Source organism: Sebastes fasciatus, chromosome 10 (genome assembly GCF_043250625.1).
Source record: "Sebastes fasciatus isolate fSebFas1 chromosome 10, fSebFas1.pri, whole genome shotgun sequence".
NCBI lineage: Eukaryota > Metazoa > Chordata > Actinopteri > Perciformes > Sebastidae > Sebastes > Sebastes fasciatus.
The window spans coordinates 33,380,305-33,404,315 of NC_133804.1; the positions used below are offsets into that span (position 1 = coordinate 33,380,305).

The window sequence follows — 24,011 nt, forward strand, 5'->3', positions numbered from 1 at the left end:
TTCAGAACTGCAGCTCTTGTGGGATGTTCCCGGTCTGCAGAGGTCAGGATCTACCAAAAGTGGTCCAAGGAAGGAGAACCGTTGAACCGGCGACAGGGTCAGACCCGAGGCTCATTGATGCACGTGGGGAGCGAAGGCTGGCCCGTGTTGTCTGATCCAATAGAAGAGCTACTGGAGCTCAAACTGCTGAAAAAGTTGATGCTGGTTCCGATAGAAAGGTGTCAGAACACACAGTGAGGAGCAGTTTGTTGCGTATGGGGACCGGTCAGGGTGCCCCGTTCTGACCCGTGTCCACCACCAAAAGCGCCTACAATGGGCACGTGAGCATCAGAACTGGACCACGGAGCGATGGGAGAAGGTGGCCCGGTCTGATGAATCACGTTTTCTTTTACATCATGTGGACGGCAACGAGTTTGAGATGTTGATTCGGCCTCCAAATTCTCCAGATCTCAAACCAATTTGTGTCTCTTTGTAGTTGTTTTGTGTGTCTTTGTGTCTTTTTGAAGTTGTTTTGTGTCTCTTTGTGGTCATTTTGTGTGTCTTTGTGTCTCTTTGTAGTTGTTTTGTGTCTCTTTGTAGTTGTTTTGTGTCTCTTTGTGGTTATTTTATGTCTCTTAGTGTCTCTTTGTAGTTGTTTTGTGTCTCTTTGTGTCTCTTTGTAGTTGTTTGTGTCTCTTTGTGGTTATTTTGTGTCTCTTTGTGGTTATTTTATGTCTCTTAGTGTCTCTTTGTAGTTGTTTTGTGTCTCTTTGTGTCTCTTTGTAGTTGTTTTGTGTCTCTTTGTGGTTATTTTGTGTCTCTTTGTGGTTATTTTATGTCTCTTAGTGTCTCTTTGTAGTTGTTTTGTGTCTCTTTGTGTCTCTTTGTAGTTGTTTGTGTCTCTTTGTGGTCATTTTGTGTCTCTTTGTGGCATGCTGACCCGTGTCCACAGCCCAAAAGCGCCTTCAATGGGCACGTGAGCATCAGAACTGGACCACGGAGCGATGGAAGAAGGTGGCCCAGTCTGATGAATCACGTTTTCTTTTACATCATGTGGATGGCAACGAGTTGGAGGTGTTGACTCAGCCTACAAATTCTCCAGATCTCAATCCAATCGTGGGATGTGCTGGACAAACAAGTCCGATCCACGGAGGCCCCACCTCGCAACTTATACAGGACTTAAAGGATCTGCTGCTGACGGCTTGGTGCCAGATACCACAGCAGACCTTCAGAGGTCTAGTGGAGTCCACGCCTCGACGGGTCAGGAGGGCCTACTCAATATTAGGCAGGAGTTCATAACGTTATGTCTGATCGGTGTATACATACACATATATGCAGTGATATGATGTCTTCCAGCAACACATCGGCTTGTGTTGAACATGAAGCCCTGTTGTCCAGTAAACTCTCACTGTATCTATCTGATAAACTCTTCTACTGCACCAGCGTCACCCCAAGATGAAATCCTCATCATTTATTGCACCTGGCGAACCGGAACACCATTTCCATTTTGAATCCCTCCTGCTCTTCCTCACCGGAGCGCCCGACGTCATTTCGCTACACGCCGATATTTGGCGGAGCTGAATAGAGCCGGGATGGGATGAGATGGGACGGCAGATTGAGCTGCGCGGCTTATTCTGGGAGGCAGCGGGGGAGACGAGGCTGAGCGGGACCACAATCCATTTGTAACTGTGACCGAGCGCTTCGGGGGGTGAAGAGCCTCATTTCCATACACACACACACACACACACACACACACACACACACACACAATGAGGACACACAATATTTCATTAACAATACGCTGATACACAATACACACAAACACAAACACTTAACCTTGTGTGAGGAGAGTAAACTGCCTCTGCAGGCATTAATGCATGTTTGTGTGTATACAATAAATAGGTGCATCCATAAATGTGAGTGTCCTCAATCTGAGCTTCTCTACAACTGAAAGGAGGACAAGAATGAAATCATTTTAGAGGTTAAAAAACGACTAAAAGAGGATGTACATACACACACTCAGGTCTCGTGAAGAGCCTTTGACAGATCTGTGTGTGTGCATGTTTGTCCGTGTATGAATGAGTATACTGGAGCATCGTTACTGTCAGGAGAGGATGGAAGGAACCATTTCAGAAATAGAACCAATCATTTAGAAACTTTAAAAACTGCAAAAAGTGACAGCTGAAGGAAGGAAGGAAGGAAGGAAGGAAGGAAGGAAGGAAGGAAGGAAGGAAGGAAGGAAGGAAGGAAGGAAGGAAGGAAGGAAGGAAGGAAGGAAGGAAGGAAGGAAGGAACGAACGAACAATAAACCACGACATTCTTCTGCTGGGGAAAAACTAGACGCTCGTCCATTCATGTCAAGTGTCACAAACATTAATATATGTTAACAGATAAATCACCAGAAGATCCGATGTCCTGCAAAACGAGGCAGACCAATGACTGGACGTGTTGTGGACACGCAAGTTTTTCAAAATCAGATTATTGAGCTTCTTTTGTTCCGATAAAACTGATGATTTGACAACATTTTTTTTTTTTTTTTTTAAACCCTCAACTGAGTTAATGCCATGAGAGCCTTTGAAAGGTAAATCCACACTTTTTGGAAAATAAATAAAATCCAAGACGAGCAAAAATCAACCGTAGTTTATGACCATGACAACCAAGATAAATGTGTACTTTAGTCCAACAGCTAAGTTACTCCTTTTTGTTTTGTTTCAATTGAAAACGTCAACGTGTTTAAAACTGCGACCGCAATCCGAAACGTAATTGAGAATGCAGATAAGTGGTATGGGAAGGTAATTTTATAGGAGACAGGGTTGTACACATTGAGTGTTCATTCATTTTAAATGTTTGATTGGTGCTGATCACTCAAAAATGCTGCTAAAAATTCTGTGTGTGGACAAGAAGCAGCAGCATTGTATAACTGAGTCATTCGTATGGGCTGTATTTCTCCCTTTAGGGGAGTAATAGATTACTTTCACAGATTGAGTATGATGCTTTTTATATGTGTGCATCCATTGAGATGTTTAAAAGAGGGAAAAAGACTGCAGTGGACCAGTATCGGTGCTCAAGGTAGCGGTATCAGTATATGAAACAGTGGTACTGTATATATCGAGCCGTCCCTCCTTAAAGTACATCGGTTTACTTTAAACCTTCAGGATAATAAAAGAAGAGAAAAAAGAGTTTTTTCTTATTATTAGAGACGTGAGTTTATTTCACATGATTTTACGTTATTTGTTGGTCTTACATCAATACATCACAGTACAGTAGACGGTTATATATATATAGTGTGTGTGTGTGTGCGTGTGTGGTCTCTGGCAGCAGAACATTTCTCTTATCGTTACAGAAACAGACTCAAGGACACACTAATGGAATAAAGAAAAGATGCTGCTGTCAGACAAGGAAGACATCTGGAAGAAAAGGACGCACACACACACACTCCTGACCTTGACATTAAAGTCATAATCCATGAAAATAAATGTTTCTGTAACGTGCGATCACTCCGTCCCAGCGGTGATGTTGCCTGTATGAAACCTCTCCGTCAGATCTGAAGCACAACAAGTGACATGTAGGGCTGCAACAACTAATTGATTAAAATCGATTATAAAAAATATGGGAACGAATATCTTCATCGTTGCTGATGATATTTTTTATTTTTTGTTTTAAGAAATAGAAAATGAAAATCAATCCGTTTTTTATGTTTAGTTCATCCCTTTTTGACCCTGATAAAGAAAAACGTCTTGTATTTCAATTTAAATTTTTGTATTTTAAAGGGACTGTTAGTAAGAATCAGAAATACTTGTTAACAGCGACACCTGTGGCCGTTAAGTCAACGAAAGTCAGCGTCCTGTTGCTCGCGCTTGTGCTCGCTCTACATAGACATGAACGAGCATCGCTCAAAACAGTGAGGAGACACACGTCAGCTAAAAGCACAATATCACTCTATATTTCAGCTGCTTGGCAGTAATGTTAGCTGACCAGATGAAGGTCTCTCCATGAATCAATGCTGATCCTAGTGTTGGCTTTTCCTGCCTCAGTCTCCCGACCGCGGCCGGAGGGAACGGGGGAGACACCGGAGTTTTGGTCGGAGACGATAACGTTTCTCTCTGCAGAGCCCCGTCACTTCACAAGACACGGGAAACCTCTGTTGGTCTGGAGGAGCTGCAGCAGTTATTTCTGCACAAACGTCCACTATCACTAGATAATCTCAGAGCTAAACTAACTCTTCTGCAGTGTGGAGTGAGCAGCATGCACGTGAGAGTGGAGCGAGAGAGCGAGTGAGAACGAGCGCGGTGTGTGAGTGAAGGCAAGCAGAGGAGCAGAGGAGCAGAGGAGCAGAGTACAGCAGAGACTCCGGTCCCGGAGACCAAAGCTAAGGTCTCCCCCGCGTCTTCCGACCGCGGCCAACACTGTTTACCAGACGGGCTTCACTAGATACAACCAAGAGGTTTTGGTGCTTCCGTGTAGTTTGTGTTGGAGTCTGAGTCTGAACAGCGTAGCCACACGCGAGCGTGCATGGGACGGCGAGCCGAAATGATTTATGCGTGTAAGAAGTTACAAACAGTCCCTTTAAAATGAAAATCAAATAACCTCTAATTTTTTGTATTCTAATATCCTTTTGTGAAAGGAAAATCGAATGACCAAAAGATACACTGACCAGGACACAATCTGAGGAAATCCTTCATGTGAGGAAGACGGGAACGATTCATCACGTGTGTTATCGTTCTTGTACCTGCCTCCGTTTACATCCTCGACAGAAACCAGAGGCCTGAGCGGCGTCTCGTTATGTAAGAGCTTATCAGTGGGCGGTTGGCGTTGGACTGGGAGCTGAAGCGGCTCTCCAGCATACTGAACTTCTCCATTCTGGTGATAGCGGAGCGGCTTTAAAACCTTACATAACCCTCCCTTTCACACAGGGCCAAATATACCATACAATCACTGACGCCAGCACCCAAAGGCATCCCCCCCTCTCATCATCTCCCATCCCCCCAGCACCCAACCATTTCCCTTCCATCCTCCACCACCACCCTTTCTTCTTCTACTTCTCCTTAATTTTTTTAATTTCATAATCCAGGCACTGGCAGCGGTGCGTGACGTTGGGATAATGTTATCAGGGCCGGGCAGGACGGCGCACTGATCCTATCCAGTTAATTGGAAGTTGTTTCCGAGTTTCACGGCCGGAGACGGGGATGGGAGCGGCTCGCGAGAAGGCGAGCACGAGTCTGTCAGCAACATGTTTATGACAGGCGAAAGGAGATGTGTTCTAGAGGGAGAGGAAGAAAGAAAAGGAAGGAGAGAAAACGCTCTAAATGATGAGTTCAGCTCAAACTTGACGGGTCAATTACAGGACCGGTATGGAGAGAAACATGTTGATCCAACGGCGTTTTAATGATGGAAAAAAAACAACATCATCAGCAAAAAATCATTACTCCAGTTGGCTGATTTTCAAGTTTAGCTTTAAAGGATAAAACTGATATTCTAAATGTTTCTTATAGTCAACAAATCCCATGAAAAACTAAAACCAATGTGTTAAGCCTCGGCCACACCAAGAACGCCAGCAGCGCATGGCGGCTGCGTTACCAGTTGTTTTTTATTTTGGCGTCCGTGTTAACAGGTTAGAGCATCTCAGCTGCGTCCCTTCTAGTGATTCGAGGTCTCGCCTATTTTTGACGCGAGCCGCGCGGTTCACAGCAACAACAGACAGTGAAAGTGATCTATTGACTTATATTGACATCATACCAGCAACATTACTACAGTTTCAATGTCTGTATCTGTAGAAAATGTTACGGAGATGAAAAAAAGTAAAGACTTATTTTTAAATCAACACTTCCTACTTTCATTTCAAAATAAAAGCCCTCAAACGTTTTTTTTTTCTATGGACAGAATTCCTTTATTTGTTAACACAAGGCTTTTATTCTGAAATATTTGCAGGACAGTGTTGTAGAACATGCAGTGACTTGCACGGCTCCATGAATGAGTATAGTAAGGGGTTTTAATTGTGGATTATTACTATTATTTACAAATTACCACACGCTACGTAACCTTTCTCCGTCTAAAATAAATATAAATGACATTTATAATGAAATTAAATGGCCATTATGGAAAGCAAACTCTATGTAGAAGGAAAGGGCTGTATCTTTCTCTCTGGTCCAGTGGTTCTCAAACTTTTTACACCGCGTACCACCTCAGAAAATATTTGACTCTCCAAGTACCACCATTATGACCGTGGGTGGGCAATTATTTTTCCTGGGGGGCCACATGAGAAACCCAGATTGTTGCCGTGGGCCAAACAAAATCTATCAGACGTAACCTCTATTTTATCACTAAATTAATTTATAGAAAACATAATGCGCACTTATTTTTCAGCATTTATTATACTGAAAATCACTCCAAACAGCATGTTATTAAGAAAATTACATTATATGCAGGAGTGTTTGAACCGTACAGGACTGACTGTTTTGGGTAGTTATGTTTCTTATATTGATGTGAAAACATCTTCAAACAACTGGATTTATTCAAGTTTCTCAACAAAACTACATTTTACGAGATTACATTTCAACACATCATGATAACGTTGTAATTTACCTCCGCCCAATAGTCATTTTTCCTGAGCCAACTTTGAACGCCTCATAATAATAACTCAATGGCACCTCCTTTAACGTTCGTATCTCCGGTATTTAGCCAATCAGGACTGTGCTGCTAACGGCTGCTAACAGATAACGTTACTAACTCCTCTCCTGCTGATTTAAACACAGATTTGTTGTTCACAGTGTCGCTTTATCAGAGACAAATAGGGTGCACCCCCTCAGGTTTAGTGGCGCCATGCTGTTGAGCGCTTTTTTTTCTGTCCACCGTGGCTCCGGTCCAAAACAAACTGAAACATGATACAGCGTGCGTATGCGTCATTGTGCAGCGTAAATGTGGGAAAGCATCAATACAGAGTAGTCGATAGTCACAGACTCCTCCATGTACCACTAGAGAGAGCACGCGAACCACCAGTCTATAGCACACAGCGGTCGGCACTGAAGCAAACTACAACATGAAACTCTGAACTCAGTCTGACTGATGGAAACCTTTTTCTGGTCCAACTTTACAAAACAGAAACTAAACTCTCAAGTTTAGAGAAAGTAACATGAAATAAATCAGAGGTGAAATGTTCCCGTCCCCTTTAACCAGCTACAAGGACGGATGTTAAAAACACACACACACACACACACACACACACACACACACACACACACACGCCCCCAGCTAGCCTTTCATTCACCCTGTTTGATGAGCTGAGCCTTGGGACACTCGACTGGACCTGAATGGGAAAATCAATACAGAGAGCTGGATGAATGAGTCAAGATGGATCCCTGACAGGAGCTGTTTCCACAACCAGGTTAGCAGGACTCCACCAGGACACCAGACAAATTCACTAAAGCTAAAACCTGCACAATAAGAAACCGTGTAATTCTCAAAGCACCCGCAGAATGTGAACTGCACCTCTATCTGCTCCGCCAAGCAAACAGAGTCTCGCACGTATTTAAATTAGATAATAATATGCAGACATTTGGCGCAAAATCGGTCAAAGATGGAGAAAGATCAGCGCTAACGCAGTTACAGTGAAATTATTAGCGTCTTCAGATAGTTGGTGGTAAATGAAGCATATTTATATGATTTGATTTTATTATATTGAGTTTATTTTTGGTATCATTGGGCAAAAAGTCCATAGTAACCTTTCTGCATATTGTAATTCAAGTGTTCTGAGAGATAACTAGACTTCTGCTCCTCCTCATGGCTCTGTTTTTGAGGCTTTAAAAAATCTAGCCCGTGACGGGAGACTTTGACCAATCACAGATCATTTCACTGAGAGAGCGTTCCTATTGGCTGTGCTCCGGTCATGTGACTCTGACTGCTTGTTTTCCTCCTGTCTGTGAAATCTTGCAGATGCCGTTAGGAGCACCGGAGGACACCGAGGCACATGATTTTTTTCAGGTTATCTGTTTCATGTACTACTGTGCGTGCGAACCAGTAAGTATACGGCGCGTAGGGAGGAGGACGGTGTTGATGGGTGTCACGTAACTTCCGTACTTAAGTTACGCCACTTATGAAGTTATTTTAATCCCAAACCACGATATTTTCCTAAACCTAACCAAGTAGTTTCCTGTGAAGATGGAAGTTTATTTTGAAAAGACTGGATGCAATCCTTAGGACAATGCATGAAAAATTAGGAATAACTTTTAGTAAGATATCATACGAACCAAACTGATAACTCAAAAACAAACAAACTGAATCTTTATCCTAAATGCAAAGCAGTTTGAAATTCAAATCTTCCATTAAATTCTCTAAGTATCCTAGAGTAGAGAAAACTGACCAATAGAAGCAGAATGAGTCAAAGACAAAAGTACAAAAAAGACAAATTTTCCACTTTGGTTCAGACTAAAGGAAAATCAACGAGATGTTTGATCTTGTGACTGAACATCACGCTCACTTCTTTGTTTCTTAACAGCTGCTTTACTAAACTCAATAAGTCTCTCACTCACACACACACACACACACACACACACACACACACACACACGGTAAACAAGGTATAAGGACATTTTTCATGTTGTTTATCCGGAGTAAAACACGTCTGTCCGTCGTTACAAAACAACACGTCCACGTTGCAAAAAGTCACCAAAGACGGAGAATAAATGTTGGAGACGTCAGTGAATGAATTAATGATGAGCTGCTAACGCCGGGCCTCGCTCTCAGACCTGCCAGGCAGCGACTCCACCGCCACCGCCACCGCCCGCCGACATTATTTATTCATGTGACTTTGCCGTGATGAATTATTCCCCTCAGCACAGACTGGAAGGCAGAGGAGGGACATACATGAAGTCCATTTCATTTTTCTTTCCTTGAAAGTGAGCGAGCCGCCTCGGATGAGAGATGATGTCTCGCAGAGGAAGCTAATTTTAACCTGCATATTTTATATTCTAATTATACTTAATATGGTTTATTATAGCGCCGACTTCCTGCAGGTTAGACATTATAACAGATTAGTTATCACACCATTTATTCACATGCAGTTCTATTTCTGCTTTGGGTCTATATGATTCAGTGGATGAGTGATTACTATAAATGTGGTTCTAGTCAGAACAGATGTTTGTGAGTAAATTCGTTATGTGACGTATCCAGATCCTTTTTCTTCTTTCTGCTTTTCTTTATCTTTATATTTGTTGGGTCATTTGTTTTCTCACTTCTTGTTTTGCCTTTTGGCGTTGTTCTTGGTTTGGTAATAAATCTGTTTCTAGGAGGTGGGAGGACTCTCGGGGGGGTGCAGGTGGGAGGATGCTCGTGTTTGTGTTCATGTTTCTGTTTTTCTGTTTCGTTGTTTTAAGGCCGGCCGACACTAAAAGATTCTTCAAATGTTAACAGATGCTGAAAATGTGAGAGACCTCACACATAACGACATGTTCTGATAGATTTAACAGTTTTGTTCCTGTAGTGTGACGTGATTCGGCCAAAACATCACCACACACTAACAGATTCATTCCTGAGCAACAACAACAAAAAAATCAGAAATCTCTGGCGATCAAACGTGACTTTAATGTAAACAAACGTGGCGGACGACGGGCAGGAAGAATTAGCAAAGTGAACTGAGAATTCACAAAGAAAAAAGGAAAAACTCTGGATGAAGACACAGAAACACGTTAAATAAACACTTGTGTTGTTGCTCCTCCATTTCTGAGCTCCATCTCACTTTATGCTTTGTGTTTAGCATTAGCTCATGCGTTAACCACGGCCGCCATGTATTTAATCCTCTTATAAACATGGGAGTGGACAAATATGCTGCTTTATGTAAATGTATGTATATATTTATTATTTGAAATCAATGAACAAAAAACAGAAACCCTCACAGGTACTACATTTAGCATAACACTTCTGGTGTTATTTTAACTCAAAATGCGTTATTTTCCTAAGCCTAACTAAGTCGTTTTATTTTGAAAAGACTGGAGCGGAAATAAAAACACACGAAAAATACGTTGTTGAAAGTCGTGCAGAGCATCGCAAGAAAAAAAAGGGAAATTTGCGTCTATGAACACGAATCAAATAGATTAAATTTCACATGAGACTGTGTCGAAATATTGCACTACTCTTTCACAATCAAAGAGAAATTAAATTCATACACAAAGTATATGGAGAATCCTATTAATATGTGCTTGTTTTGGTCATTTCTATATAGCTGCCTGGCTCTAACATTGTGGAACCTACATCTCTGTCCCGTGGTTGTTAGTGAGCATCAAAGCGTTACACGCCATCAATAATCCCTGAGGTTTTTTTAACGCTGGTGACATGAATCCATCTGGTGTGAAGAAAAATGTGACCTCATCATAAACCCTTCGACTTCACGTTCAACTATTGATCTGTGTCGCGTTCACTGTGCACTGAGCGCTGGCGTGCAGGTTTATACTCAGATGAAGACGAGAGAGAGAAAACTGTGTTCATGTTTATTCACGCTCTCTGCTGTATTCCATCTGTTTCTGTGTCTCTTCCTCCGCTTTGTTTCACCCTGCCAACATCTTCTTCCTCTTCTATTGTTTCTCTCTCACTGAGTCACTCCGTGTCTCTCATCTCTCTGAGTTTAGGATTAGATCTGCTGGAGCTCGAGGTAAATGTTTTACAAGCCTACCAGCAGACCTGTTTTTATTTTATTTTTTTATTTTATTCAAACCATGAGAACAGATAACGAAAGATTTCTTATCATTTTAAGAGAAAACTGAACATGATTTTACAGTTGAATAACGAAAATAGAGGTTTGTCAGTGTCATTGTTCAGCCCAGTCGCACAGCAGTTTGTGAAATAGTCACGAAATTGTAATGTATTGATTTGTGTACATAGACACAAATTGTGACAACGACGAACGCCGTTTAGAGACGAGGTCGGGGTGGATGGGTGAGGACTTTCACCAGGAGACTGCTGTTCATGTCTCGTCTGAAACAAGAAGTCAAAGTTGATTTATTTGAAACGTAACTTTCGTTTTGTCTTTGACGTACGGTAATAGTTCGCGGACGGGCGTAGCAAGTGACATATAGTGCAAGTGATGTGCAGAGCAGGTGATGTATATCGAGCATTAATGAAAGTTCTGTGGTATAATAATGAGTATAACAAGCGAGAAAGTCCACTACAGGACTTTTCCCTACGAGTCACGTTTGTAACTAAACCTAACCAAAAGTTTTTTTTACGTTTTTTGTTTTGTTTCAATTTAAAACGTTAACCACGTGTTTAAAACCCTCGCAAAACGTCACCGGTACCACTTTATGGCAGCATGACGTTAACCTCTCGTCACCATCTTTCGGGTCCTATCGCACGCGCTCACTCTCCACCTCCCCGATGGTGTGGGCGAGACGGGTCGGTGGTGCACCCGACCCCACGGGGCCGGGATCCCACCTCACCCGGCGCGCGCCGTCCCTCACTGTCATAACGCCACGGGGTTTTGCTTGCACCCTCTGACTCTCGCGTGCGTTAGACTCCTTGGTCCGTGTTTCAAGACGGGTCGGGTGGGTCGCCGACATCGTCACAGACCCCTGGCGCCTTTTACGTGGGCCTCGCCCCGCCCTGGGGGCACGACGCGGATGGTGTCCACTGAGGACAGTCCGGCCCAGTCGACAGTTGCACCGGGAGCAGGAGGCCCCATCCCTCCCCAGCGGGGAGAGAGGGCGCAGCGAGCACTTTGTCCACGGGAAGCACCTTCGCCCCGAGCCTTTCCAAGCCGACCTAGAGTCGGTCGCGGCGCACCGCCTCGTATGCGGGACTCCCCAGCCTGCCGTGTGTCGCTCACACCCTCCAGCTGGCTGTTAACGAGTCTTTTGGCACAGAGAAGTACTCGAAACGGTACTCGGTATCGGCGAGTTCCCAAATGTAAGTACTTGAAAAGAAGTGGTATCGGTGCATCCCTAGTGTTTAAATATGACAAAGCTGCTCCAGACTAATAGAAGACATTAAGCTACTGTTTTCTCAGGTTGAGTCGTATCAACCATGAACTCATTTTGGTGTATTAAATGTAAAATCAGTGGAAGTGCACTTAAAAAAAAAATAGATCCATCGTGCACACGGTATCAAATAATAATAATAGAATATGTGCAAAAAATACACTTCATTCTAGAAAAGACTTCAAACAAACATTGATACTGGAAGGAGGTTGATAGTTAGATTATTTGTCTCTTGTTTTGTTAAAATAATCCTTTTAGGACTGGAACACAATGAAGGTTTGAAGGCGTGATGATGTAATGATGTAATGGTTGTGGAGGAGCGAGGGATCATCACATAAAGAGGAAGTGAAGCAGACACACAGAGGCAGGTTTCCTCACTGGAGGCAGCGTGTTGAATGTTATGTAATTAATGAGGCGATTAGCTGCTACAGTACGGAGCGTTCACTCAGCCATCTGTTCAGATGACAAACAACGAAATCGATACGGCGCCGCGTCCCGACGCTCAGCCGCCGTTCAGGCTGTCAGCCGTTAAACAAACAGTTCAGAGTCAATCTGAGGAGGAACAACTGAGGGATTCATTTACACTCCGGCTGGAATCTTTACCAGGTAGTTTCCTCTTGATCTCTTTATCCTGATTCACATTCACCGGGTTTACCTTGTTGGATTAGAACCAGATTAGAGAGACATGCAGGTGTCTTTTTAACAGATTCAGCCGGTTATCAGAGTTAAATTAAGGCTCAGTTAAACATGATTAAAAGGTTATTTGTCTCTTAAATGACACGTTAGTCTGATTTATTTATTTCTGTTGACTCTGAACTAAAAGGTTGTAACCCTTTGTTCTATAAAATTATGTTCCCATACAACTAAACTGTATTCTCAATCATGTTTCGAGGGAAACATATTTTCTCCAGCAGCTATTCTTCCTGCGGTCCACATAGTTTACATGGTGACAATACAAAAATACACATTCACACTACTATTCACACTATTACTAACATAACACATCGTAATGCACGTCTTCTGTAAATAAAACAATAACAACTGACACTGTTTAAATAACACAAACACAAAGAAACTGACTGAATCTAACAGATAAATATCATCATTTAACATGATAATACCCTCACACACCCGGGAATACTTATTAATTACTAGAGTTTCTTCTTAAGTAATGCTTTTTTAGTGTTTTTTTGGAGTGAATTCCATTCTTGCATTACTCTGTATATTGCTGTACGTTGACTGGATTTGGTTTGGGATTTTGGTAAAACAACCTTCAGCAGCATGCCTTGTGGAATAATTGTGTGTATCTGAAAAAAATAAATGGAGTCTTTGTTGTTACTCAAACTGGACTTCCTGGATTATATTCTATGTCTCACATGTACTGTTCCTGAAGACAACATGGCCCCCCACCAACACCCCCTGTGTTGTTTTAATGGAGGCGGTTTTCTGTGTGAATGACCTCTTGTACTGCTGAACCTCTCAGGATGGAGGGCAAACACAGCATGAGGCTTCAATACTGTAGCTATGAAGGTGATCTTTCCTTGAAGGGACTATTTGTAACTTTCAGAAATGCTTGTTAACAGCGACACCTGTGGCCGTGAAATCAACGAAAGTCAGCGTCGGGCTCGCGCTTGTGCTCGCTCTACATAGACATGAACGAGCATCGCTCAAATCAGTGAGGCGACACACGTCAGCTAAAAGCACAATATCACTCTATATTTCACCTGCTGGGCAGTAATGTTAGCTGACCAGACGAAGGTCTCTCAATGAACATGATTTAGATCTGATCCTAGTGTTGGCTTTTCTTGCCTCAGCGCAGGCTGCCTCAGCGGGGCTCTGCAGCGAGTCTTCCTGCTCTCTCCGCCCGCAGCCGGAGAGAGCAGGGAGACACCGGCACCCGGTCGGTAACGAGACAACAACGTAACTCGTTGCGGAGCTCCGTCACTTCACAAGACATGGGAAACCTCTGTTGATCTGGAGGAGCTGCAGCATTTATTTCTGCACAAACGTCCCCTGAACATTCACTAGATATTCTCAGAGCTAAACTAACTCTTCTGCAGTGTGTAGTTAGCGCGCGTTCACGTCTAGAGGTGGAGCGAGCTGAGCGAGAACGCGCGCTCTGTCTGAGTGAAGGCAAGCAGGCAGAGAGCGACTACACGCGAACGCGCATGTGTCCCGACCCGGTACATTTATGGGCTTAAAAAGTTACAAACAGTCCCTTTAATTACTGTCATACAATGCATCCTTTTGGAAGACAAATAACTTTTTTTGTTCTTTTGGTATGAAGAGTTTTTGAAACATTCACAGATGGAGAGAGCCACGGCGACAACCGCGGCGTCAACACGACAGAGAGATGATGTATGTGGTTGACATTTCTGCAGAGCAACGTGGAGGCGGCGCCTGCAGTCATCCATCAGGCTCTGATCTCTGTAACATTCAGCAGGAATATAAATCATATATTCTATAAACAAGCAGCGTAATAAACGCTGTCTGATTTGAAATATTGTTTCGTTCAGTTTATTAAGTACAACGAACCTACATTTACATTTGTACAACGAAAGCTGAGAGAAACATCACGAAGCACGTTCTCTCTGGAAAGAGCAGAAAATCGGAGCAAAGTAGAAGAAGTTAAACTCTTCATCACAAAATGACTAATGGAGTGTTTTTGGAACAGATGGATGAACATCCTCACAACGGAGTAGAAAGGAGAGCGATTTGCATGAAACATGACACAAATAAACAAACAAACAGGCGTTCAGCGAAAGAGAAAGAGGCGACTGGTGATGAAGTGGAATCAAACAGCCGGTGACATTTTCAGACTGAACTCATTCAGCCCGAAGACAAAAGAACCAAAGAGACAAAAGATCCTCCGACGCTGCCGACGCGTTCACCTCTGACAGATGCCGCTCATTTGTTGACATTTAATTATCTGCTGATATTTTAATATTTGCATTGATCCAGAATGTCATCTATCCATCCATCCATCTACTCATCCATCCATCCATCCATCCATCCATCTACTCATCCACCCATCCATCCATCCATCCATCCATCCATCCATCCATCCATCCATCTACTCATCCATCCATCCATCCATCCATCCATCCATCTACTCATCCATCCATCCATCCATCCATCCATCCATCCATCCATCCATCCATCCATCTACTCATCCATCCATCCATCCATCCATCCATCCATCTACTCATCCATCCATCCATCCATCTACTCATCCATCCATCCATCCATCCATCCATCCATCCATCTACTCATCCACCCATCCATCCATCCATCCATCCATCCATCCATCTACTCATCCATCCATCCATCCATCTACTCATCCATCAGTGTTCATCCATTCTCTCACCAATCATTCTGCACGTTCATATACCACTCCATTAATGTGTTTCCATCCATTCCTCCATCAGTGCATGTACCCTCGGCATATTTCCATAATTCTACCTCCACCTATCCAACCATCTATTAGGGGTGGGGAAAAAAAACTATTCACCTACAGTATGTAATTGCGTATTTTTTTAATGCCTGAATCGATATATTTGCTTCATCTGAGTTTATGTGGAGGTAGAAGGAAGTTACTGCTTTTATTGTTGTAGTCTGAGTAACGTGACGTCATATCCGTTCCGTATCCGTCAACCAAAACAAACCGCAGCGAGCCAAAACGACAAAAAGTAGAAAACGTTGGAGGGTCAGCGTGGATACGACCTGCACCCTCCCATGTTAAATCCAGCGTGGTAAACACTACACATCCAGTAAAGGATGGAAACACTTTGGGTTTCACACATTGACAGGAAAAGCAGAGCTAGACATCACGGCTAAAGCTGCATGCTAACTTAAAAAAAGGCCGATATAGTATGTCCGAAAAATGTCTGAAATATGTCAGAAAAAAGGACGAAAAAATGCCAATGTATGTCCAAAATATGGCCCAAAAAAAGGCAGAAATATGTTCAAACAAAAGTCTGAATATGTCTGAAATATTTACGAAAAAAGTCAGAAAAATATCTGAAAAAAGGTGTGAAAAAGTTTGCAAGAAACGTTATCGTAACGTTGCGGTGGAGTCGGCCGTCGCTCTCATCTCCGTGGTCAAACGGGCCGACGCTACAACTGTAGAGCACCCAGATACTGACATTTATGTTCTCTGCATTGAAACGGCCCCGATGGAGCTGACCATGGATGGATAAAGAGAACGGAGCTGACGGCAGAGCTAGAGACCACTTTGGAGAAGTTAGAGGAAGTAGACACGTGGGACTACGTTTGCTTTTCAAAATAAGGTGTTAACAAAGGGAACTGTATATACAAAATACATCTATTGAAATCAGATTGATGGATTATATTCACCAGAAGTATAAAACATTATAAATTAAAAAGTAAATCCCACTAATCTGTGAGGGAAAGGTCTTTATTCCTTGATTTTTCTCATTTAGAGATTTTCCAAAGTAAAAGTCCCTAAAAGTGTATGATTCAACTTGTTCCCATGTTTTACTGTTAAAAAAGTTAACAAATATCACAATAAATCGCAATAATCGTTTGTCAATGTTCTTTATCCGAAATGCTATCCGTCCACTTTCTTCATCCATCCATCCATCCATCACTTCATTCACTTGTCCTCCATTCCTGACTATCACTCTTTTCTCTTTCCATCATCTTCCCATCCATCATCTATCTGTGCAGCTGTTTTGTTAGCCCCTTAATCATCCAATCCCTCCATCTATCATCTACTAATTTATCCATCCATTCATCCATTAAGCAGCTCATCCATTTTTCCTGCACATTCCCCCCAACCTCCACTAATTGTATTTATCCATCAATCGGCCTGTTTCTTCATCCATCAGCTCCACCTACCGATCCATCAACCTACAGTATCTTTGCACTCCATTCATTTGCCCTTTAATTCAGCATCAGTTCATTTATTTTTCATTCATTCAGGCTTTCCATCATTCCTCCGCTTCTCCCGACCCATCTGCCTACGTTAGTATCTGTTATGTTGGCCAGTTATCCGCCTCGTCCTTCATCTATCAACTACTGTTGTGCCAATATATCAAACCCATTCATACATACATTATACACAATTCATTTATCCACCAGTAGTCTATTTTTATCCATCCATCCATCTATTATCTTCCTCTTATCCGGGCCGGGTCGCGGGGGTGTCAGTAGGCGTAGCAGTGTAATCCAGACATCCTTCTCCACATTAACGTGGTCCAGCGTTCCTGGGGAGACCCCGAGGCGTTCCCAGGCTAGACGAGATATAAAATCTCCCTAGTGTGTTCTGGGTCGCCCCGGGGCTCTTATTTTTAGTCAATCATTAATGGTGTTGTTAAGCGGAATAAGCATTCAGTCGTCACTGGGAAATGCTAGTCGAAGCGTTGGCATCACAGTGATTTTCACCATAAAATGGATAATAGATTTAACAGCGTGTTTGTCTGTTCTGACATAAGCTGCAAACGTTAACATGCCTGGGTAACTAACTTATTACCAGCAGCGGTGTCTTGCTTCCAAGAACAAATGTTAGCTAACTAGATTATTACATGGTTCTTATTCTAAAACAAAAATTATTTTTTAAAGCAGCTGGAGGTTTTTAACCAACTCACACAGTTAGCGTTGATTAGCTACACTCTAAAAAATATATATATACTGTATATCCTCCGTACCGAGCCAAACAGCAGGCCCAACCTTTTCATTCTGGAGGGAAAACAGACGCTAACACTGCGTTTATACGTTACCTATCAGTCTTTGTGGATCGCCTGAGGCTAAAACTGGAGCTAACTCTACCTGACGTCCACTGAAGTCTAAAATATAAACATTGTTGAATCATAAATTACGATACCAAACTCGCTTTAGTCTCAACATGAGTCAGCAAAATATTCCTGCGTATCTGGTAACGTTAACGGTCGACAACAACAGCTGAACTAAACAACAAAACAGGTTTCCAACTAAAACGACACCGAGTTAACGTTAAGTCCTCAACATAAATCATCCTGGTTCGACATTAACTGTTGATTTTTTTACCGCAGAAGTGTGAGAAGTGGTTTCTCTGAACTAAACTTTGCCGTGTGTGATGGTCTCTGACTCTTCCAGCTTTTGCGGCAGCCGACGCTCTTGTTCCCACAATGCAATGTGTATTTAAAAATACGGGTGAAAAATCGTTCAAATTAACGCGGTGCACTGGCCCGTATTTTTGCAGACTTTTCTTAGAGTGTAGCTGGCTAAAACTAAGAGCCATGTGTTGTGAGAGTAGCGGAGGTCATTTGGAGCAGAGCCAATGCGTAAGAGTGTACGTGGAAAGTGAGTGGTGAAGCAAGAGAGAGAGAGCGGCGGCGACGGGAGCGAGTAGCGTTATGGACTCCGGTATGAGCAGTAACGAAAACACAACAATTCTTATTATCAGGTGATTATACACTAAATAAAACAAACTTATTAATATTATATTCAACATCTGCCAATAGATCCCCCTAATTGTTAAACACTGCACCCTTAAAGGTCCCATATCGTGCTCATTTTCAGGTTCATACTTGTATTTTGGGTTTCTACTAGAACATGTTTACATGCTGTAAAGTTAAAAAACAACTTTATTTTCCTCATACTGTCCGTCTGAATATACCTGTATTCACCCTCTGTCTGAAAAGCTCCGTTTTAGTACATTTCAACGGAATTGCATTGCTAGGAAACAGTTTGGGGTCCATGTTTACTTCCTGTCAGCTGATGTCATTCACATACACTGAAACAGGAAATAAACTGGGAAACATTTAGAATGTTTATGTTTAAAACTGTGAAATGGTCTATATATATTGTATATTTGTGACATCACAAATGGACAGAAATCCTGACGGCTTGTTCCAAACGCACAATTTCTGAATACGGGCTGTGTGTTTTTCTCCGTATATTGAGCGTTTTGATAGTTTAACAGTATTTATAAAGCACTTAAACCTGCTTTATGGAAATCTCACTTTATACAATATGGGACCTTTAAATATCTAAATACTAATAATTTTGAGTGGTACGCCACTATTATCAATTTAAACTACATGTGTGCGGAAAGCTTGGGAAGTTATTTTATTGCAGTTTCATCAAATGAATCCGTGTTTCAGTGAGTAATTTATTCTAAAACAGTGAATCCAGAGACAACAGGACTAAAGCACACTGAAGACTCAAACTACAGCAGAACTAATGCATGGAAAAAGAGCCAATGGTGCCACACAAACATCCTCCATGGACTCTCTTCTTGGCGTGTATATATATATATATATATACTGTATGTGTAGCTGCAGACCTCGCCCCCTCCTCCCCTCCGGCGGTGGAGGATGGAGGATGGAGGGGGAGGAAGCAGCCTATATATCACCAACGAGCCATTCGTCCATTTGTCTTGTGGTTGGGTGGCTGAAGGATGAGAAAGAGGAGAAGTACGAAGGGACGGATGGGAGGGGGTAGGATGTAAAGAGAGAGGGAGGGTAACGAAGAGAAATGAGGACAGAGGAAGGGAGCGGAAAAGGGGGGAAGTTAGCAAGGAAGGATGGAGAGATGATTGGTGGAAAAATGTCGAGAGCTACAGTGAATGTAAAGAGATAGAAAGAGGAATTTTAGAGGAGAGGAAGGGAATGAATTATATGAAAGTGAGGCTGGAGGAAGAGGGAGAAGAGAAGTTGTGGGTGAAAAGAGTGACGGATGGGAGGAAGGGAGGTGGGGAGAATGGAAGGAGACAGTGACAGAGTGAGAGAGAGGAAACAATAGATGGAGAGGAAGTGACAGAGGGGTGAGAGAAGGAAGGAAGGGAAGACGAAGGAGATAATCGAGGTGGAGAAGAGACAGAGAACGAAGGGAAGGTGAGAGAAAAAAGGAGAGAGAAGATGCAGAAGTAAAGGAAGTGAAGTGGGTCAGCAGGAAGAAGAAATATCTCTAAAAGACGAGCTGCTTGTCAAAACTACGATACAACAAAAATCTGCTTCAGGCTGAAATTATATATAAATGAATTTTGAGTCTAATTTGACTTTATTGGACTTTATTAGTTGTAATCCACAGAAGACAATCCACAAATATGTACCATGATCTGCAAATATTTCACTTTCCACAAATGTATTTTTGTATTTATGTTGTGTAAAGTCACATCCACAAAAATACAGGGCGATTTGCAAATACACATAACTTACTCTGTAAATACATATTTTAATACCATATAAAATTGTTATAGGTTTACATGTAAAGTGATATAAACGCATTTATGCATCCATTTCTACACTTGGAATGATATTTGCGCCCCTGTTGCTCGCTCTATATAGACATGAACAAGCATCGCTCAACACAGTGAGGAGACACACGTCAGCTAAAAGCACAACATCACTCTATAGTTCAGCTGCTTGGCAGTAATGTTAGCTGACCAGACGAAGGTCTCTCCATGAATCAATGCTGATCTTAGTGTTGGCTTTTCCTGCCTCAGCCTCACGACCGCGGTCGGAGGGAACAGGGGAGACGCCGGAGTTTTGGTCGGAGACGATAACGTTTCTCTCTGCGGAGCCCCGTCACTTCACAAGACACGGGAAACCTCTGTTGGTCTGGAGGAGCTGCAGCAGTTATTTCTGCACAAACGTCCAGTGTACATTCACTAGATATTCTCAGAGCTAAACTAACTCTTCTGCAGTGTGTGCGAGCGTGTATGGGACACCGACCCACAATGATTTATACGTTTAAGAAGTTACAAACAGTACCTTTAAAAGAAAACTTTCAAAAATGATTTTTGCATTGGTAAAAAAATACTTGCAGAACACTATTATATTTATCCAGTAACACAGCTTGTGATATAATGTTTGAGCTAAATGAACAGACTGATCCATGTCAGGACACAACTCAGACAAAAAACTGTCAGAAAACAAAACAAAAACACTAAAAACTGAATGCAGAACATGTTTTCTTGATGGAACTAAACCACAGGCAACATTTCTAGAAATCTGCCTGAAGAACGTTGCAGATGTTTAGAGATTTCAAGCAGCATCTTCGGTAGAAAATAGTTCCTACGGCTTGCTTTGAGCACAACCAATGTAATTCCTTTCATCTCCATTGTATTATGGTGGACGCAGAAATCTCAGTGACAGATATCTGAAAACCTCAGCAGACCTTGGGATAAAACTAGGTAAGGAAAAGATTGTTGCTGCCATTCTGCAACACATTTATATAAAAACTATTCACTCAGAGAGAGAGAGAGAGACGACATCAGAGACGTCAGAGCAACATGACGGACGGCGATGGACTGTATGTTTCACTTCACGGTCTGATGACTCGCTCACAGGCGTTTTGACAGTTTGATGGCCCCACAGGTGCTAACTCTCGAGCTGTAGCCACAAGTCACCTGCTAACAGCTGCAAAAAGCACCCTCACTTTCCTCGTCAACCCGCACCCCCCTCGAGGTCAAACATCTGTTCTCAGGCCTCTCTAGACCTGCAGGTGTCGGCTGCACAGCTTGCTGCTGGAGGACGGCACGGCGGGTTCAGGCAGTAATGTTCAGCGAGGGGAAAACTGATGGCTGTTGAAATGAGGTGCTAAAGGTGCTAAAGGTGGTAAAGGTGGTGTTCTTAGAGCTCCGCTAGTTATATATTAACATTAAATCATGTGTAATTTGAAAGGGGTGTGTTGCAGTGAGTCAACCTGTGAACCATTAGCTTGAGTTTTATTCTTTAGGATGTAAACCTGTGAGGGTTTCTGGACAATATCTGTCATTGTTTTGTGTTGTTAATTGATTTCCAATAATAAATATATACATGCATTTACATAAAGCAGCATATTTGCCCACTCCCATGTTGATAAGAGTATTAAATATTTGACAAATCTCCCTTTAAGGTACATTTAGAACAGATAAAAAATGTGTGATTAATCTTGGTTAACTATTTGGACAATCATGCAACTAATCGAGATTATATATTTTAATCAGCCCTATTTTAAGTCTAATTTTAGGAAAACTGTCATAGTATAAAGAACACAGCACCATACAGTTTACAAGCATTAACGCCACATTATTATGCAATTGAACAGTGGGATCTGTATTTCCATTTATTCAATTCAATTCAGTTCAAGCGTCTCGAGATATAACTTCTGTTATGATTTGACGCTATATAAAAATGACTTGAATTGAAACTGACCGAGGCTGAGAAGACAGACCTTTGAAACCCCTTAAAATTACCATTAAATGCCCCAAATTCATAATTTTATCTGTCAAGTTGTCAAATATTCACATGCGATTGCGAGCGATTCTTTGACGACTGAATTAAAAGCCTAAAGCGGTTGAAAACTGTTAACACCACACAGCAAGCAGAAGAACAACATTCAGAGAAAGCAGAAACACCGCAGTGAGAATAAACACGTCAGCAGTGGGGGCTGAAAGTTGGACTGCTTGAGGACAGAAAACCTTCTTCGACCAGCTTCCACCAGTGAGAGTCTTCTTTTTCTTTTTACAAATGTTAAGAGTCACAAAGCTAAGTTTGTTTTTGCCAAAATGCAATGAGGATGATGATGTACAGGAGGAGACGTCAGACCAAACACTGAATTAGTAATCACAAGCTGTGCAGCTCTGTGTTTGTTCGTCTCTTTGTAGAGGACAGAAGTCCTCAGAGAGACCAACGCTACATAATGCATGGAGAGCTGAGTGGTTTGTGTTCAGTCTGGGTGGGACAGATCTGGGTTAAAGGAGACGTCACACGTCACGGCAGACATGCCGGGTTTCTGCAGCGGCGGTGAGGTCACGACAAACAAGTCAGACGAAGGAAATCAACAGTCTCACGGCATTTGATTTATGTTCATAGACACCAATTTCCCTTTTTTTCGTGACGCTCAGCACGACTTTAAACAACATGTGTCAATTTCCGCTCCAGTCTTTTCACAATTAAACTGCTTAGTTAGGATTAGGAATAGATCGACTTGGTTAGGTTCAGGCAACAAACTACTTAGTTAACTTTAGGAAAAGATCGTGGTTTGGCTTAAAATAACACCGGAAGTGCCGTCACTTAAAGCTGAAGTAAGAGCAAATATGATTAAAAAAAGCTATTTTTATAAAACGGTCGCTCTATCGTGACAGTAGTACATGAAACAGGTAACCTGAAAAAAAATCATGTCCCTTTGTGTCCTCCGGTGCTCCTAACGGCATCTGCAAGATTTCACAGACCAGAGGAAAACAAGCAGTCAGAGCTGATCTGAGGTCTGCTGTCCAGCTGCTGTCTATGAGAGCCGGCTGTCAATCACTCTGAACTCTAACCAAACGGTCAAACTAGGCAGCGCTGATCAAATATGAATCAATATTATGTTACATTAATGCCTATTTCTCTCCTCAGATGTTTTCAGAATCATCTTGTAGTGCACGGTTTAGCTGTGAAATGAGAAAGTTTGTGACGCCGCCACCATTTTGGAAATCTGGTGAAGGAACGCCAAGTTCTGGCCACATGACCGGAGCACAGCCAATAGGAACGCTCTCTCAATGACATGACCTGTGATTGGTCAAAGGCTCCCGTCACGGGCTAGATTTTCTAAAGCCTGAAAACAGAGCCATGAGGAGGAGCAGAAGTCTAGTTATCTCAGAACACTTGAATTATAATATGCTGGAAGGTTATTATGGAAATTTTTGCCCAATGATGCCAAAAATATAAACTGCCTACTGCAGCTTTAACGCTGCTCACGTCTCCCCTCACTGTGGCGGAGTGATACACAGACTGCGTTAACAGTAAAAGCAGTAGAGCAGCTCTTTTAAGCTGCAACGCTTGTTAGAAAGGAAACCAAACTGTCTGGGACAATATGTGGGACAAATTGAAATGTCGATGACACTATATGAAAAGGTCAGTAGAAGCCAAAGTTCACAAAGACCACGAATGTCTGAGCCATGTAGGCCAATCCTGAGTCATTGTCTCAAGACAAAGACAATCAGAGACAAAGAGCCGTTAACATTCGCTGGTCTGTAAATGTGACAGATTACCGGTGAATATAAATGTTGTTTGTTTCCTTCCTTCAGCTATATTTTTTCCCTCTCAGTAAGCGCTCGCTCACTGAGCCTCTCCTTCTCTCCATCAGGGTTAAGAGGGCTCT

The 24,011-nt window shown here is 42.4% G+C and overlaps 1 protein-coding gene across 1 annotated transcript in view; it reads right to left on the minus strand.

The window, feature by feature from the left end:
• The window catches only part of LOC141774780 (complexin-2), a 62,181-nt gene that overhangs the window by 20,652 nt on the left and 17,518 nt on the right, over positions 1 to 24,011 (minus strand). The window lies entirely within an intron of this gene.